A 17,311-nucleotide genomic window follows, 5' to 3' on the forward strand; every position below is an offset into this window, starting at 1 on the left:
AGAAAGGCAATTGAGTTATTTGTAGTGAGGTGGATGGACCTAGAGTCTGTCATACAGAGTGAAGTAAGTCAGAAAGAGAAAAACAAATACCATATGCTAACACATATATATGGAATCTTAAAAAAAAAAAGGTTCTGAAGAACCTAGGGGCAGGACAGGTATAAAGACACAGATGTAGAGAATGGACTTGAGGACACGGGGAGGGGAAAGGGTAAGCTGGGATGAAGTGAGAGAGTGGCATGTACTTATAAATACTACCAAATGTAAAATAGCTAGTGGGAAGCAGCCTCATAGCACAGGGAGATCAGCTGGTGCTTTGTGAACACCTGGAGGGTTGGGATAGGGAGGGTGGGAGGGAGACGCAAGAGGGCGGAGATATGGGGATATATGTATATGTATAGCTGATTCACTTTGTTATAAAGCAGCAACTAACGCACCATTGTAAAGCAATTATACTCCAATAAAGATGTTAAAAGAATTAAAAAAGAAAATAAAGCCATGTGGCTGGATGAATGCATCTGGAAAGATTCTGGATAGAGAAAAGTCAATGGACTGAGCTCTGGGTCACTCCACTGCTGAGAGGTTGGGGAGATAAACTGAGTAGAAGAGGAGGCTGGGTAGAAGTTTTTTGTACAAACTTCAGTTTCAGAGAAGCTACCATACATCAAATTGTGGAAAATCACATATTTACCACTGTATCAAGGGTCCAACTCCTTCCAAGCCTGTCTTTTAAAAGATTCTAGCCTTATTTTTCTTTCTGAATACTTCAAAGCATTTAAATAGAACAGTACTGTTTTTTTCTTTTCTGTTACACAGTGGTTTCCTCACATTGTATAATTCTCCTAGTATAAAACTCGTCAAGTACTACACCAATACTAATCAGCAATGGCTTTTCCATAAAGTTCATAATCTCATAACTACCTCATGCCTAAAAGGCTGAGTGACTTGAGGCCAGAAGCTTAATCTGGTTGGCATCTTTTATTCGTTTGGGCTGTTCACTTCCCTATCACACAAGAACTTTCTCCAGCTTCTTATGAGCTCACTGAACAAACGCCTCAAGACATCTGACAAGCCATACTCCCTCTTCTAAGTGCAACCCCCCTTCCTACCCACAAGAAGTACAGCATCTTCACATTTCCACTTTAAACTTTAGAAGTTTCCATCCAGAGACTCATGCCTTAAAAAGAGAGGAAGTACTTCCAACTAGGTCAAAGTTGCCATCAGGCATGCACTCTCAAAGCAAAGCTGTGTGATAACTGGGCCTGGGGCAGACTGGGGACACTTAGTTTCAGGTCCAGGAGAACACAAAAGAGTGCCATTTCCTAGCATGGTAATGTCATTCATTAATTCAATTAACAAATATTAGCAAGCACCTAGGATGTGCCAGGTTCTGTTATGGATGCTGGGGTCCACTGGTGAATAAAACAGATGGCAATCCCTGCCCACATGGAACTTCCATTATGGAGGGGGGAGAGGAACAGACAATAAGAAAGAAAAATGAATAAAATACATAATATATTACATTAGAGTAATAAGGTAGGGAAGGGGCATATAGAAAGTTCAGGGAAGGGGTTATAAGCTTAAATAGGGTGGTTAAGAACGGCCTCACTAAGGTGACATTTAAATACAAACTCCGAGCTGTCGGATTTCAAGTGCCTCAAAAAGGTGTCTTCTGTACTTCAATCCCACCATCACCTGATCTCAGGCCCTTGAAGGCATGGTATTCCTAGTTCCTAGCACAAATATTTGTTAATCTCTTGTGCTCAAGACAAAGGGAGCTCTAAGATGTAGACCTTGTACTCAGAGAGGTACCTTTCAGATGGAAAACCAACTGAGAGAGGTGTTAAGGAATTTTCCTGAGGTGTAAACAAAGTGCTTTAGGACACAGAATAACTGGTAATTCTGCTTAGGGGAAGGAACTGTGTGTTCAGTAAGGCTGTCCCAAAGAAGGTGACTTTAGAGCTAAATCTTGAGATGAATATGAATTAATGGCAGGAGAGTGGTCATGGGTGGGAAAGTCTCTCTTCAGGGGGAAAAAAAAAGGAGTAACTTGAGCAAAGACCCAGAGATGGAATCAGAAAGGACATTTTCTTGTGGACTGTCCCTCCTTAAGGTACTCCATCCATCCCATGATAAAACAAGCACACACTCACCCTCAGGCTCTCTGGCCTGGCTGTTGGGAAATCCTTATCACTTTCCACACCCTCATTTCTCCCCTAGCCAGCAGGAAAAGAAAAAGTTGAGTCAGGCGCACATCCCTAGAATCCAGGGTCACCCTCTCTAAGTTCAAGACAATTCCTTCTGAGTTGAGATCCCCGAAGGTTTCATTCAACTAGGTACACCCAGGGGTGTGTACTTATAGTGGCAACGTGGCAACCAGCCTCACGTTGGAAGTGAAGTGGGTAAGACATCAGTGAGGTAAGTGGTCCAAAGTCTCTGCAGTGCCTCTGAGGTGGAGTCAAGGACCAAAACTTAGGCTTCAGCTTGGAAGGGAAATTTTTAATCACTTAGTCCTCACCTGTGAGCTATTTAGTGTTCCTAACATCCAAGACAGCAGAGGTGGTGTGATAGGGGATAAGAACACAGTTCGGCAGTCAGATGGCCCAGCTCTGCCCCTCATCAGTTGGGTGATTTGAGACAAAGCACTTAAACTTTCAGAGTCTCCCTTTCATCATAGCATGCTTATAACTGTAGTGCCTAGCACATACACTTATCATTAGGATTATGTGAGATAATTATGTAAAGAATTTATCAAAGTCCCTGGCTCAATGAATTCTAACAACCATGATTAGTAGCAGCCTTTAAGGGGAAAAGCTCAGAGAGTATCAACCAGAATGCCACAGGGAGGAATTGGGACATCGGGATTGACATATATACACTATTGATACCATGTATAAAATAGACAACTGATGGGAACCTACTGTATAGCACAGGGAACTCTACTTAATGCACTGTGGGGTCCTAAATGGAAGGGAAATCCAAAAGGGAGGGGATATATGTATATGTACGGCTGATTCATGTTGCTGTGCAGTAGAAGCTAATACAACATTGTAAAGCAACTATACTCCAATAAAAATTAATTAAAAATAATAATAAACAATGTTTTTTTAAAAAAAAAATCAGAATGCCACATACACTCACAGACCAATTATCCCTGAACAGGCCTCCAAATTTCATTTCACTGCTCTAGCCTAGTGAGAGGCACCTGAAATTGTGCTACCAGAAATGTTCATCCCCTGCTAGGAAAAGTCTCACAAGCCAAGTTGGTGGTCTTTTTCTACTAGGATTTCCAGCAGGTGCTTTAAAAAAAAAAAAAAAAACAGCAACAGCTACAACTACAGCAGAAAACTTCACTAGGGCCTCAACTCTTTGCATTAAACATTGTTCTCTCCACAGACCAGTGGGTAAACACATAAGGTCATTAACACCTTAATATTAATGGATTTATGAGGGGTGGGGATGGGGAGCTGAAAGCAGAAAAGCAGCCAGTTAAAAATAGAAGGTACAAGATGTACTGAAGACTAATTTCTGGCACAAATGTACAAGGCCTAGGATCAACCCTGCCTAAAGCAGTATTCTGGAATGCTAGGTCCTCTGGTCCTGAAGAAGCTGGCAGGCTACCTGGGGAAGAAAACTTTGGTTGATGAGAAACATCACCTGTTCGAGTCACCAAAATTCTCACCAAATGATTTCACCACCAAAAAACCCAACCATTTTATTCAAAGTTAAGGGCTGGAGGAACATCTCTTCTGCCCCTTTACAAACCATCACAGAAGACGGAGGCGTTCTGTGTCCCTTCTGAGGGCTGTGGGACCCTCCTCCAGAGGCGTACCCCCGCTGCCTGCTGGAAGGATGGCAAGATAAAGCGGCTCAGCTCCAGAGCACACAGCTGGGTCCCCAGCCCAAGCGCAGAAGGTGCCCACTGAGGCAGGGCTCGGGGCCAATCGGCCTCCAGCCTTTTAAGCTGCGGCAGATCCACCGAGGGCAGGGAAGCGGACGCCGCGAGGTCAGAGGTCCGGAAAGAGTGCGGGGCCCAGACCCCGCGCGACCGCCGGGCGCTGCTAGAGACACCCCCGAAAAGGTGACTCGACGCCCCAGAGGGTGCAGTTCCCGCTAGGACCTCGGCCCCACCCCTGCCCCCAGGGCCAGCTCCCGGGAGGGGCCCCGGGCTCCGGAGGGCGGGAAAAGTCGGCCACTCTGAAGGAAGCAGAGCCCCGAGGAGCACAGCCCGTGGCGGCGACGGATGGGCCGGGGAAATGGTCAGGGGCGGCAGGGAGAAAGCAGAATGGTGGGGAGGGACCGCCCCAACAGACGGGAGTCAAAGCGTGGGGGGTGCGGTCCGCACAGGCGGACGGAGAGAGGGAACAGGGGATCAGCTAGGGACTAGGAGAGCGGAAGGGGGTAGGGAAGCGCGCAGGTCCCCGAGATGGGGGTGGGGGCGCTTAGGCAGCGAAAAGGTACTGGGGGCCCAGGAGGCGTCCCGGACAGAGGGCGGAGGGGCGGTCGCGGGCCACGGACCTACCTGTCACCTGCAACAGGTGCCGCGAGAAGGCGAGACGTCCCAGTACCGGATTCAGGGGAGGGCCTCCGAGTCCGGGAAGACCGCAACCCCACTCTGGCGGCTGGCCCTTCTTACCCTCCCGGGAGGCGGAAAAAGCTGCAACTTTCCCTGGAGCGGGGGAGGAGCTGGACTCTTAAAGGGGCCGCACAGCGCTCCGGGCTCCTTGGTAGGGGGCCGCGCCTAGCGAAGGGGAGCTCCGAGAGCCAAAGCCTTAAGGCACTGGAGGGATGCCGGCCCCGGTTAGCAAAGGGTGCTTGAAGCCTGTCGATAGCAGTCTAAGACTAGACCTGGGTTCCATTGGTGGTCACTCTCTCAGACGATACATCATCATTCTCTTCCGCTCAGCCTGAGCCAAAAGTTGTCAAATTGTTGTGTACTTCTAAGAAGATGAAGGCTCTAGACCGTATAATTTGGGAAGATAATGATACTATTCTGCTCCTTTGACTTTCCACTTTTTATAGCAAATAAAACTGTCTAAAATAGAAACGTTTTGGGGAAAGGACATAGACTAAATTCACACATGGACACAACTGGTTAAACTCACTAGTAATCAAAGAGCAAATTAGAACCATAATGCAACTCTTTGGCAAAGGTTTTGTTTGTTTGTTTTTATAACACTTAATGAAGACAAAGTGTTCAAACAAGCTCTTTCATAATTGCTAGTAGGAGTGTATGTTGGTTTAAAACCCTTTTAGAAAGCATGTGAGCAATATATATCAATAGACTTTAAAATGTTTATATTTACCCAGTAATTACAGATTCCTCTCCCCCCTCTCCCTCCCTCCCTCTCTCTCTTTCTCCATTCTTCTCATCAGCCATTAACCATGCTCAAGTCCCTCTCATCTGTCATAAGCAATTAAACATGCTCAAGTCTCTGCCATCTTAAAAAAAAAAAATCCTCCCTACACACTAGGTACCTCTCCAGCTCCTCTTTATGGGCAATTTCTATTCCCTTACTTCTTACTCAGCAATTTGGCTTCCTTCCCCCAACACTCCACTGAAACTGTGCTCAACAAGATACCCAACCAATGACCTCCGTGTCAAAAAAGCTATATTAAATAAATAAATAGGGCATTTTTCCCTTTTTATCTTCCTTGACCTCTCCCCTACATTTAACGCTGTTAACCATTTCCTCCTCCTTGAAAACCTTCCTGTGGCATCTATGATGCCATACTCTTTTGCTTTCCCTCCTATCCCTTTGCCCTCTCCTCAGTCTCCTTTGCATATTCCACTTCTGCTATCTAACCTCTGAAAGCCAGACATTCTCAGGACTAGGCTACATATACTCTTTCCCTAAATGATCTTTCACTCACTTGGCATGAATTACACCATCTATATGGCCACAACTGTAATTTTATAGTTCTATCCAGACCTCTTCACTGAGCTCTGCTTTCTTGGCAACTCCACTTGGACGTCTCAAACTCAACACATCCAGTCAAACATTTTCTCTTAAATTTGCTCCTCCTCCATTGTTTCTTATCTCAGTAGGTGACAACATGCCACCCAAGGCAAAAATTTTGCACCTAGCATAGTGCCTGGCATATAGTAAGTCCTCACTAATATTTGTATAATGAACCAATGAATGTTTCCTAAGGAAACAGAAAAGTACACAAACTTTTTGTACAATTATGTTAATCACAGTATTACTTAGAATAATAAAATACTAGGGAAAAAAACCCTAATGGTTCAATGGTTAAATAAATTATAGTATAGTCATAGAATATTATCTAGACAATAAAATGATATTTACACATAGATCATAATGACAGGAAAATGCTTATGCTCTAGTATTAATTGAAATATACATTAATATAAAATATGATCACAACAATTAGTGAATATGAGTAGATATGCGTGGAAAAAAGGCTAAAAAGAAATATGGAAAATATTAACAGTGACTATCTCTAGGTGGTGAAACTAAATGAAGTTTTTATTTTCCTCCTACTTTTTTGTATTTTTCAACTTTCTTATAATAAGCAAGTATGGCTTTGATAATATAGATTTTTTGGAAAAATCTTAAAGGGGAGAGAAAAAAATCATTTTAATTCTAACAGATAAAACAGTAAAATTCAGCCTCCCGTCTTCTCCCCACAGTTTTCTTCCATACTTTAGCCCTTCAGTACCCCGCCCACAGCCTGAAGTGTGAAGAAGCCACTTCAAAAAGAAAATCCTTTTGTTCGGTCTAGCTTTGCCAGCTCAGCCCTCAGGGCCCCTCTGCTCAGCTCTGGGCTTTGAATGTGTTCACCTCCCTAACCTGGCCTGTGGGAACTCAGACCAAGCACTTCTCTGCTCCTTCTTTGCAGGTTGTCCTTGGTGGAGCTGGAAACACCCTCAGCCAGAAGGGACTTCAGAAAATATTTAGTCCAATCCCCTAATTCCTCAGCAAAACTTCCAGATATTATTTTATGTTTTTACTTCTTTCTACATGTGCAATTTCTAACTCTCCAAGGTCCACCTCATTAAGGAGAATGTGAGGATCTGACTCCTTTACTGTAAGACAGTCTCACTGAACCAGCTACAAATACAGAGACAAACATAAACGATGAACCAAAACAAAGTTAGTCAGCAGCCTGTTTATACAGATTCTGTGCTTTGCAAACTGCTGTCAATTTCTGTTTGATTCTCCTTGTTTGCCACGAGGATACTGTGCTCTAGTTCTTATGCCAAATATTGTGAGGGGTCCAATGCAAGCAAACTCAGACACTAACCCACTGCAACAATGTCAACAGGAATTTATGATTATCCTATGTAGAGTATGTAAGCTCCTGTCCCATAGTGAATGACAGATTCAATGAGTTGTTTCATTTTACCATGTTGAGGAAGTTCTGGCTGGTGCTAACTAATAAGATGGAGATTTTCCTCAGCCTTGGATAACAGGATGCCCCAGTATTGAGCAATTACTCTCTTTTAAAAGTATTAAATATTTCAACTATCACATTTTGAGTGATGTAAGACTAACCTATATAAAAATTTCTATCACAGGAAGGGAAATCCCTGGCAGTCCAGTGGTTAGGACTCTGAGTGTCCACTGCAGGGGGCACGGGTTCAATCCCTGGTCTGGGAACCAAGATCCTGCATGCCTTGCAGTGTGGCCAAAAAAAGAAAAAAATAATTTTTTAAAATTTAATTTAAAAAATAAATAAAAATTTCTATCATAAGAATATAAATTCTCTCAGTTAATCTATGTACTTTTATGTAATTCCAGTCACAACTCTAAATTTTCTAGGATTAAGATGAGAACTGAGTAATTCCAAATAACATTTGGAATAATTAACAGTAAAGAATAGACGATACATTTAAGGATGAGGGAAGACATTCTATCAGATAGTAAAGACAATTCAATGGAGAAAGTCTTTTAAAAATGATGCTGGAACAAGAAAACATTTTTTTTTCATATGAAAAAAATGAACCTGTACTTATACCTCACACTGTATACAGAGCTTAAACTCAAAATTAATCATAATGTAAATGTAAACTATAAATGTAAAATGTAAATGTATAATTTTTTTAGAGAAGAAAGACATGGCAGAAAATCTTTATGACCTTGAGTCAGACAAAGTGTTCTTGGTATGGTATACAAAACACAATCTATAAATGAAAAGATTGATAAATTGCATTTCATTAAAAACTTTTGCTCTGTAACAGACAAGTCACAGAGAAAGCATATGAGAAAGCATATCTTCCAACCACAAATTAGAAAACTCATACTTTGAAAATTTTTAAAAATTAAAAGCAACAATAATGAAACAATCAATTTTTTTAAAAAAATAGATATAATATTTGAACAGACTCCTAACCAAAAAAGATATATGATGGCAAATGAGGACAGGAAAAGAAGCTCAACGCCATTAGTAACTAGGGAAATGCAAATTAAACAAAGGGCAGCACGAAGAAATTTTGGGTGACATCGGGATTTTCTGTATCCTGTCTTTGGTTGTGATTATCAGAATGTATCCATGTCTAAATCTCATAGAACTTTATACCAAAAAAAGGTTAATTTTATTTTATGTAATTATAATTTATTTTAATTATAATAAAGAAATGAATTGATAAATAAAAAATTTATATCCAAAACATATTAAATATTTCAATGTATAAAAATAATATAACAAGCATATGCCAACTACCCAGCTTAAGAAATAAGGCATTATCAATACAATAAAAGCCCTCTGTATACACCTCAATCCCAAGGTTTTCACTGTCCCAGATTTCATCTTGATTGTTTCCATGTATATCTTTATACATTTTTTGCATATTTGTCTATCCCTAAACAATATGTAGTACTGTACATAAGTAGTATCACTCTGTATGTACCTTCTGCAATTTGCTGTCCTCACTCAACAGTATGCTTAGGAGATTTACCCCTCTAGCTTTAATTCATTCATTTTCACTGCTAGAGAGCATTCCAGGCATAAAAGTATTCTATCTTATACATGTGTTCTCCTATTGATCAGGTACTTTCAAATTGCCAAAGTCTTAATTCTTAGGATTCTAGCACACTCCCTCTATTTCTGGTTGGATAATAATTTACTTTTGTAAAAAACAACAACAACAAAGAAAAAGCAGGCTTCCTGACAAAGCAAATTTGGTGCACTAGTGAGTATAGGTTGTAAAAAGTAGACTCAGTCTCTTATCCAGGCAAGATCAGGGTTTCTCCACCTCCACACTATCGAGCTTTGGGCCAGCTAATGCTTTGTTGCTGGGAGGTGTCCTGTGCATTGTAGGATATTTAGTAGCATCTCTGGCCTCTACCCACTAGATGCCAGTAGTGATAACCAAAAACGTCTCCATATATTGCAAAACGTCCTCAGTTGAGGACCACAGGTCAAGATGTACTGAGTACCCATTACATGAGAAGCACATTAGCAGGTGCTATGGAAAGAAAGAGGAATAAACATTGAGAAAAAGTCCCTTTATTCAAAGATATATATTGAGCATCTACTACATGCAAAGTATACTGTGCTAGGCATGGAGATTTTGGTGACCCTTTCCTCAAGGAGTTCACAGTTTATTGCATAGGGTGAAGGGAAGCAGACAAACCATAAACATAAAATTATAATACAATGTGGAAAGTGCAAAGCTGGGGAGATGCACAGGATATGTGGGAGCACCTAGGAAGGCCACTTACACCAGACTGGTAGGGTGTGGTCAGTGAAGGGTCCCTTCAAAAAGTAATACCTTCTCTGAAACTTAAAAAAATGAGTAGGAATTAGCTAGACCAAAAAGGGAATTTCAGGCAAAAGAACAGCATAGGCAAAAACAAAAAGACGAGAAACACTAGGTCTGTGCAAAGGAAGTACAGGAGAATTGGTGTTGGCTGGAGCAGAAAATGTAAGGGAGAAGTGATCATAGATGAGGCTAGAAAGATGGCGTATTAGTTTTCTAGGGCTGCCGTAACAAAGTACCACAAAGTGAGTGGCTTAAACAACAGAAACTTATTGCCTCAGTTCTAGAGTCTAGAAATCTGAGATCAGGTGTCTGCAGGATTAGTTCTTTCTGAGAACTGTGAAAAAAAAAAAAAGCAGTTCCACTTTCCCAGCCTCTGGTGGTCTGTCGGCAATCTTAAGGGTTTCTTGGCTTATAGAAGCATCACCCTCATCCCTGCCTTCATCTTCACGTGGCATTCTCTTGGTTTATGTGTCCCTGTGTCCAAAATTTCCCTTTTCATAAAGACAGTAGTCATATTGCATTAGGGCCTACCCTAATGACCTCATCTTAACTAATTACATCTGCAATGACCCAGTTTCTAAATTAGAACACATTCTAAGGTACTGGGGCTTAGGACTTCAACATATGAATGTTGGGAGGGATATAATTCAACCCATAACAGATGGGTAGGAATTAGAACTTCAGAGGTCTTGTAAGTCATGTTAAGGAATTTGGACTTTATTCAGTAGCTGGTCACAGCCATTCAAGGAGGCCTGGAGTTCTCTATCATTTTTGGTGACGTCACTCAAATTATTTTTCATTCTTTTTATGGCTGAATAATATTCCACTGTATGGATAAGCCAGGTTTTGCTTATCCATTCATCAGTTGATGGATATTTGGGTTATTTCAACATTTTGGCTTTTATGAATAATGCTGATATAAACATTCATGTATGAGGTTTTTTTGAACATATGTTTTCAAACCTCTTGTGTACATACCTAGGAGTGGAGTTACTGGGTCATAGTAACTATGTTTAACCTTTCAAGGAATAGCCAGATTTCTTTTCAAAGTGGCTGTACCATTTTACATCCCCACCAGCAATGTATGAGGGTTCCAATTTATCCACATCCTTTGTAACAGTATTATTATTGGTTTTTTGATTAGACGTCCCAGTGGGTGTGAAATGATATCTCACTGTAGTTTTGATTTGCACTTCCCTAATAACTAATGATGTTGACCACCTTTTCATGTACTTACTAGCCATTAGTATATCTTCTTTGAAGAAATGCCTATTCAAACCCTTTGTCCATTTCTAAATTGGGTTGTCTTTTATTATTGAATTGTAAGTGTTCTTTATATTCACTACTTAATACACTTGAAAAGAGAGAATGGGTTGGGGAAACGGAGAAGGGAGAAGAACATTGTTAGAAGAAGTGGCATGGAGTTGTATGCAGATGTTAACAGCTGGTTTTGCTGTTTGATTCAAGAGGAGAGTCCAGGTCAGGGGGAAATGTACTGAATTGTATTGAGGATGGGTCGTTTGTGGTCATGGCCAAAATAAATAAGTGCAGAACTGGTTTGTTCTTGGGAGGTTGATAACTTTTAAGACCTGTTCTGAGTGGTCATTTATTCTAATAAAAGCATCTCTGAAGGAAGGAAAACCATTACTTACCAGGATATGAAAGCAAAAGATAGGGGCGCCTTGTTACAAAATGTAATGACCATATGTGTTCTATTTTCCTTTGCCACTCTAGCAATGTTTGATGCTATTGTCCGCTCCTTCCTTATTAAGTCTCCTATGGTTTCTGGAATATCATAGCTTCCTGGTTCTCCTATCTCTCACTGTCTTTCTTACTCTTCTCATACCCCACTTTCTCTGCCTACACCTTAACATTTAAGACTTAATCATCACATTAATTTATTCAGGAGAAGTCTGAGGGCACTAACATTTACTAGTGCCTGTTAAATGTACTGTTTTTAGGAGCTGGAAATGCAGCGCTAAACAAACAAAAAAGATCTTGCACACATGGAGCTTACATTCTAAGTTAAAGAAAAATAAACAGTAGCACAGTAGCAAACACACATAGCACTTACTATTATTCTAATTACTGTTCTAAGATATTAATCTAAGACACACACACACACATTTAGTCCTCACAAAAATCCTATGATGTAGATATCATTACTACTCCAATTTTACAAATAAAGAAACTGAGGCACAGAGAGGTCAAATGGTTAAGTCGGGATTTGAAGCCAGACAGTATGGCTCCAGCATCCATGTTCTTAACTAGTACTTTATATTGCTTCTCAGTAATAAATAAACACATCAAATAAGACTTACTAAGAGGTAGCTAAACTGGTAATTTAATTATCATTATTCACCAGTCACCTCCATTCCATACAGGAGAATTCTAGAAATTAATTGGAGGAAGAGAAAGAGAATTTTTTGCAGAGAATTCATGGGAGTAGAAGGCACTATCGTTCCCCTGCTCAAGCCAAGCAAAAAGGTCTCCGTTAAACCTTTCAAGAGGGGAAACTGGTATCTTAATCCCAGGCAGAAGGCTTGCTGCACTACAGAAATTTTTAGGCCTGCCTGTGTAGACACTGAAGCAGGAAGAGTTCATGGGAGAACTTCACATGTGTCCTGTGGTGTCTGAATAAGATAGAAACTTGTCCTTGACTTTTACTTGAAGAAACCTGAAGGCAGAAGGCTGATTAAAGTTGTCCACAGCAGCAGGACAAAGAAAAAGGTCTAGACTTCCTAGGGACCATGTTGTCTGTGGGCCAGGTAGTTTCCTCAGAATGTATCTGGCAACTCCAGCAGAAGAATGAGGATCCTATGAGAATAAAGTTGTATGGGCGAGAGCCACGGGGGGAAGACAGTCAGAGTGTACATTGTTCCCATCAGGAATGGTGCAGGGAGGAGGTCCACTGAGGGAATGGGAAGTGAAGGAGTCTCTGAAGAAACAAAAGCACATTACAAGAAAAGGCAGCGGGGGAGGGAGAAGATGGTGGAAGAGTAAGACGTGGAGATCACCTTCCTCCCCACAGATACACTAGAAATACATCTACACGTGGAACTGCTCCTACAGAACACCGACTGATCGCTGGCAGAAGACCTCGGACTTCCCAAAAGGCTCTTGGAACTCCAGCAAGGTGTCAGGGCTGTGCCTCTGAGGTGGGAGAGCCAACTACAGGACACTGATCCACAAGACACCTCCCAGCTCCACGTATTGTGAAACGGTGAAAATCTGCCAGAGATCTCGATCTCAACACCAACACCCAGCTTCACTCAACGACCAGCAAGCTAGAGTGCCACACACCCTATGCCAAACAACTAGCAAGACAGGAACACAACCCCACCCATTAGCAGAGAGGCTACCTAAAATCATAATAAGGTCACAAACACCCCAAAACACACCACCAGACGTGGACCTGCCCACCAGAAAGACAAGATCCAGCCTCATCCACCAGAACACAGGCACTACTCCCCTCCACCAGGAAACCTACACAACCCACTGAACCAACCTTAGACACTGGGGACAGACACCAAAAACAATGGGAACTACGAACCTGCAGCCAGCGAAAAGGAGAACCCAAACACAGTAAGATAAGCAAAATGAAAAGAGAGAAAAACACAGAGCAGATGAAGGAGCAAGGTAAAAACCCAACAGACCTAACAAATGAAGAGGAAACAGGCAGTCTACCTGAAAAAGAATTCAGAATAATGATAGTAAAGATATCCAAAATCTTGGAAATAGAATACAGAAAATGCAAGAAACATTTAACAAGGACCTAGAAGAACTAAAGAGCAAACAAGCAACGATGAACAACACAATAAATGCAATAAAAAATACTCTAGAAGGGATCAATAGCAGAATAACTGAGGCAGAAGAACGGATAAGTGACTTGGAAGATAAAATAGTGGAAATAACTACTGCAGAGCAGAATAAAGAAAAAGGAATGAAAAGAACTGAGGACAGTCTCAGAGACCTCTGGGACAACATTAAACACACCAACATTCGAATTATAGAGGTCCCAGAAGAAGAAGAGAAAAAGAAAGGGACTGAGAAAATATTTGAAGAGATTATAGTTGAAAACTTCCCTAATATGGGAAAGGAAATAGTTAATCAAGTCCAGGAAGCACAGAGAGTCCCATACAGGATAAATCCAAGGAGAAACAAGCCAAGACACCTATTAATCAAACTATCAAAAATTAAATACAAAGAAAACATTAAAAGTGGCAAGGGAAAAACAACAAATAACACACAAGGGAATCCCCATAAAGTTAACAGCTGATCTTTCAGCAGAAACTCTACAAGCCAGAAGGGACTGGCAGGACATATTTAAAGTGATGAAGGAGAAAAACCTACAACCAAGATTACTCTACCCAGCAAGGATCCCATTCAGATATGATGGAGAAATTAAAACCTTTACAGACAAGCAAAAGCTGAGAGAGTGCAGCACCACCAAACCAGGTTTACAACAAATGCTAAAGGAACTTCTCTAAGCAAGAAACACAAGATAAGGAAAAGACCGACAATAACAAACCCAAAACAATTAAGAAAATGGGAATAGGAACATACACGTCGATAATTACCTTATGTAAATGGATTAAATGCTCCCGCCAAAACACACAGACTGGCTGAACGGATACAAAAACAAGACCTGTATATATGCTGTCTACAAGAGACCCACTTCAGATCTAGAGACACATACAGACTGAAAGTGAGGGGATGGAAAAAGATATTCCATGCAAATGGAAATCAGAGGAAAGCTGGAGTAGCAATTCTCATATCAGACAAAATAGACTTTAAAGTAAAGACGATTACAAAACACAAAGAAGGACACTACATAATGATCAAGGGATCGATCCAAGAAGAAGATATAACAATTGTAAATATTTATGCACCCAACATAGGAGCACCTCAACACATAAGGCAAGTACTAACAGCCAAAAAAGGGGAAATCGACAGTAACACATTCATAGTAGGGGACTTTAACACCCCACTTTCACCAATGGACCTATCATCCAAAATGAAAATAAATAAGGAAACACAAGCTTTAAATGATATATTAAACAAGATGGACTTAATTGATATTTATAGGACATTCCATCCAAAAACAACAGAATACACTGTATTCTCAAGTGCTCATGGAATATTCTCCAGGATAGATCATATCTTGGGTCACAAATATAGCCTTGGTATATTTAAGAAAATTGAAATCGTATCCAGTATCTTTTCTGACCACAACGCTATGAGACTAGATATCAATTACAGGAAAAGATCTGTAAAAAATACAAACACATGGAGGCTAAACAATACACTACTTAAAAACGAAGTGATCACTGAAGAATCAAAGAGGAAATCAAAAAACACCTAGAAACAAATGACAATGGAGACATGACGACCAAAACCTATGGGATGCAGCAAAAGCAGTTCTAAGAGGGAAGTTTATAGCAATACAATCCTACCTTGAGAAACAGGAAACATCTCAAATAAACAACCTAACCTTGCACCTAAGGCAGTTAGAGAAAGAAGAACCAAAACACCGCAAAGTCAGCAGAAGGAAAGAAATCATAAAGATCAGATCAGAAATAAATGAAAAAGAAATGAAGGAAACAATAGCAAAGATCAATAAAACTAAAAGCTGGTTCTTTGAGAAGATAAACAAAATTGATAAACCATTAGCCAGACTCATCAAGAAAAAAAGGGAGAAGACTCAAATCAATAGAATTAGAAATGAAAAACGAGAAGTAACAACTGACACTGCAGAAATACAAAATATCATGAGAGATTACTACAAGCAACTCTATGCCAATAAAACGGACAACCTGGAAGAAATGGACAAATTCTTAGAAATGCACAACCTGCCGAGACTGAGCCAGGAATAAATAGAAAATATGAACAGACCAATCACAATCACTGAAATTGAAACTGTGATTAAAAATCTTCCAACAAACAAAAGCCCAGGACCAGATGGCTTCACAGGCGAATTCTATCAAACATTTAGAGAAGAGCTAACACCTACTCTTCTCAAACTCTTCCAAAATATAGCAGAGGGAGGAACACTCCCAAACTCATTCTACGAGGCCACCATCACCCTGACACAAAAACCAGACAAGGATGTCACAAAGAAAGAAAACTACAGGCCAATATCACTGATGAACATAGATGCAAAAATCCTCAACAAAATACTAGCCAACAGAATCCAACAGCACATTAAAAGGCTCATACACCATGATCAAGTGGGGTTTATTCCAGGAATGCAAGGATTCTTCAACATACGCAAATCAATCAACGTGATACACCATAATAACAAACTGAAGGAGAAAAACTATATGATCATCTCACTAGATGCAGAGAAAGCTTTCGACGAAATTCAACACCCATTTATGATAAAAACCCTGCAGAAAGTAGGCATAGAGGGAACTTTCCTCAACATAATAAAGGCCATACATGTCAAACCCACAGCCAACATCACCCTCAATGGTGAAAAACTGAAACCATTTCCTCTAAGATCAGGAACAAGACAAGGTTGCCCACTCTCACCACTCTTATTCAACATAGTTTTGGAAGTTCTAGCCACAGCAATCAGAGAAGAAAAAGAAATAAAAGGAATCCAAATCAGAAAAGAAGAAGTAAAGCTGTCACTGTTTGCAGATGACATGATACTATACATAGAGAATCCTAAAGATGCTACCAGAAAACTACTAGAACTAATCAATGAATTTGGTAAAGTAGCAGAATACAAAATTAATGTACAGAAATCTCTGGTATTCTAATACACTAATGATGAAAGATCTGAAAGTGAAACTAAGAAAACACTCCCATTTACCATTGCAACAAAAAGAATAAAATATTTAGGAATAAACCCACCTAAGGAGACAAAAGACCTGTATGCGGGAAATTATAAGACACTGATGAAAGAAATTAAAGATGATACAAATAGATGGAGAGATATACCATGTTCTTGGATTGGAAGAATCAACATTCTGAAAATGACCCTACTACCCAAAGCAATCTACAGATTCAATGCAATCCCTATCAAACTACCACTGGCATTTTTCACAGAACTAGAACAAAAAATTTCGCAATTTGTATGGAAACACAAAAGACCCCGAATAGCCAAAGCAATCTTGAGAACGAAAAAAGGAGCTGGAGGAATCAGGCTCCCTGACTTCAGACTATACTACAAAGCTACAGTAATCAAGACAGTATGGTACTGGCACAAAAACAGAAAGATAGATCAATGGAACAGGATAGAAAGCCCAGAGATAAACCCACACACATATGGACACCTTATCTTTGATAAAGGTGGCAGGAATGTACAGTGGAGAAAGGACAGCCTCTTCAATAAATGGTGCTGGGAAAACTGGACAGGTACATGTAAAAGTATGAGATTAGATCACTCCCTAACACCATACACAAAAATAAGCTCAAAATGGATTAAAGACCTAAATGTAAGGCCAGAAACTATCAAACTCTTAGAGGAAAACATAGGCAGAACACTCTATGACATAAATCACAGCAAGATCATCCTTGACCCACTTCCTAGAGAAATGGAAATAAAAACAAAAATAAACAAATGGGACCTAA

General features: G+C 40.4%; 1 protein-coding gene across 4 annotated transcripts in view; it reads right to left on the reverse strand.

The window, feature by feature from the left end:
* SYTL4 (synaptotagmin like 4) overlaps window positions 1-17,311 on the reverse strand; it is an 89,840-nt gene that overhangs the window by 65,246 nt on the left and 7,283 nt on the right. For 2 of the 4 annotated variants that reach the window (XM_029241435.1, XM_029241437.1), the window contains exon 1: window positions 4,523-4,625. The exons of 1 other annotated variant lie outside the window; for it this stretch is intronic. The gene's annotated coding sequence lies outside the window, so the exon portion shown is untranslated. Of the gene's footprint in view, window positions 1-4,522; window positions 4,641-17,311 lie in introns of those variants that run through there. One more of the 4 variants, XM_029241432.1, reaches the window with a different exon arrangement.

The sequence above is a fragment of the Monodon monoceros genome, unplaced genomic scaffold (assembly GCF_005190385.1).
Source record: "Monodon monoceros isolate NGI ecotype Baffin Bay Population unplaced genomic scaffold, NGI_Narwhal_1 Super_Scaffold_22, whole genome shotgun sequence".
NCBI classification, from domain to species: Eukaryota; Metazoa; Chordata; class Mammalia; order Artiodactyla; family Monodontidae; genus Monodon; species Monodon monoceros.